Genomic DNA, 2,890 nt, shown 5'->3' on the forward strand with positions numbered 1-2,890 from the left:
CTGGTGCATAGGTAACAGCCAGTTTATAGACTGAGACAGACTAGGAAGAAGGAAGAGGCCGTCCACTTCTGAAAGAATTGGCCAGGGAAAACCCTATGAAAAAGGAATAGGAATAGGAAATCCATCTTGCCTTCTAGGTGAGAAACACAAAATGTTCTGTTGAAATATTAAATTCCCCTTGAAAATGTATGAAACAATAAACTTCCTTCTATCAGTCTGCAGCCCTTATGAGGAGACTAGAGGAATGCTAGCATTCTGATCTATGAATACCTGCTCTGCCCAAACCTGGGCAAGTCTTACATAGTCTGGTGGTTAGGATGACTGAATCATCTCTTTATCTCAATCTGAAAGTTTGAGATGCCTTCCCATTCTTCATGCACACCGTAGACTTAGCTGAGCACATATTAGAAGCTATGCAGCACATGCCTGGGGATATAATGAGTCAGTCAGGCCACCCTTGCATTCACAAAGCTTATCCAAAAGCAGAGGTAAAATATAATCAACAAGGGATTTTTCAATGATTTCTTAAATTTATTAAATTATGACAAATTCTATGAAAAACAAAAATAAGATACTAGGAATCTATAACACAGGAAATCTGACTAGTGACTTCCATGAGGGTATGGATAAGAAGGAATTGCCCAGAGAAAATCATCATCACCTAGCTAGGAATAAAAAAATAATAATCGTCAAAACTCTTTACACTAATAATTATATTCTGTGTGATGGTTGCTTTTGTCTTTCTTAAGTTCTAAAATTTGTTACATTTTGGAAACCACAATGTATTAATTGCTCAGACGACTTCATCAAAAATTTCATGATCTTCTTATGTTACTATGTGCACCTTCAAATTCATGAGAATATATGGCTTTTGGTTTCAGAACGCAGACTGGGATCCAAATACTGCAGCAATTATTAACTAAAAATACAAAGGTGAACTCTCCTGAGGAATTCTGGGACATTAAAATTCTCTCACATCAGCTGGGGAAATGTTTTCTAATGAATATCCAACTCATCAAAATAAAACTCATGTGTAGTGCCTAAGGCACTTGACTGCTAACCAGAAGCCTGGCAGTTCAAACTCATCAGCCACTCTTCGGAAGGAAGTAATCTACTTCCATAGTGATACCACCTTGGAAAACCAAGGAGGGTTCGTTATGAGTTGGGTCCGACTTGATGGCACATAACAACAACAAAGGTATATTCATATACACACATGCAATGAGAGACTATGAGAGCTATAAATACCTTAGGAATGTTCTGCCCTGAGCTACTCATACCTCCAATGAGGGAGGGCTCTTAAAGAGATTTCTCAGGTCACCCAGCCAGGAGGAGACAAAGGCTAAGAGCACTGCATATTGAATGAAATGTGTAGAAATCCATCTTCACATAAAATAATGCCTGTCTCAAAAACTGTGAATAGCGGGAAAAGGTAAAGTTCATCAGGTAGCAGGTAATTACAATGGAGCACTAAGCCTAGGATAGACTTTTTCTTTGACTTCATTATGAAAAAGGCAAGATTTGGGAGTCAGTAAAAGATACACATTAACTTAAAGGTATTAGCAACTCTAGGCTTTAACAAGCAATAGTGATTTCATTAACTGGTAACCCTGAAGGAATGTTCTATTTGTCTTGGAATCTTTATCACCATAGGTGAGTTATCAATGTTGACTATACAACATTTGTTGTTGTTGTTGTTATGTGCCATTGAGTCGGACCTGACTCATAGCGACCCATCCTTGGGTTTCCAAGGCAGTATCACTACGGAAGTAGATTGCCCCATCTTCCTTCCGAGGAGTGTCTGGTTAGCAGTCATTGGCATTCATTTAATGTAGTAAAGTGTGTTTTACAAAGGTGGTTGCAGCAATATGTCCCATCACACATGCTCTTCTACATCACCTTATCATTCCCGCATGTTATGCATTGGATTGACTCCTCCCACAATATTTGTCAACTTGGCTAGGTCATGATTCTCAGGATTATGTGATTATCCTCCATTTTATGATCTGATGTAATTATCCTTCATGTTATAAATCATAATCTCTACAATGTTAATGAGGTAGGATGAGAGGCATTTATGTTAATGAGGTAGGATGTAATCACAGAATTAGATGGTTTCTTGAGTCAATATATTCTGAGATGTAAAGAGATGCAATTAGTGAGGAGAAATCAGAGGAACCTAACTACCACCAAGAAAGAAGAGTTGGGAGCAGAGTGCACAGTCTGGACCCCATGGCTCCTGCACTGAGAACCTCCTAGACCCAGGGAATTACTGAATCCATGACACATATAAGTCTCCAAGGAATGCTGGGTCTACAGATGTTGAAAGAGGACAAAGACCTTCCTCCAGAGATGACAGAGAGAGAAAGCTATCACTTAAAGCTGGCACTCTGAATTCAGATTTCTAGTCTCCTAAACTGTGAGAAAGTAAATTTCTATTAAAGCCATCCACTTGTGATAATTCCATTATAGCAACACCAGATAACTAAGACACCCCATCAAGAGGTAAAGGCTCATGTGACCTCCTTTAAATCTGGGCTTCCTTAGGGCTTGGAAGTTAATAGAATGTTATGGAAGTGACATTGAGCAACTTCCACTAGAAGATCAGAAGGGCCAGGTAGCTTCTACCTGTTTTTCATGGGTCAGTTCCTCTGAGGAAGCCATCCACCATGGAAGAAGTCAGACTATGCTAAGACACTGTACTCAAAAGAGTACATGGTGATGCTCCAGTTGATAGATAGTCGCAGGGGAGTCCAGCCTTCCATCCATCCCTGCCAAGGGGCCAAGACATGTGAATGAAGAAATCACTTTAAAAGTGGATTCTCTCGGAGGCGGGGCAAGATGGCGGACTAGGCAGAAGGATTGCACAGACCCTCTTCAACAAAGAAAA

Source organism: Orycteropus afer, unplaced genomic scaffold (genome assembly GCF_000298275.1).
Source record: "Orycteropus afer afer isolate SDZICR_OR568_19922 unplaced genomic scaffold, OryAfe1.0 scaffold00096, whole genome shotgun sequence".
NCBI lineage: Eukaryota > Metazoa > Chordata > Mammalia > Tubulidentata > Orycteropodidae > Orycteropus > Orycteropus afer.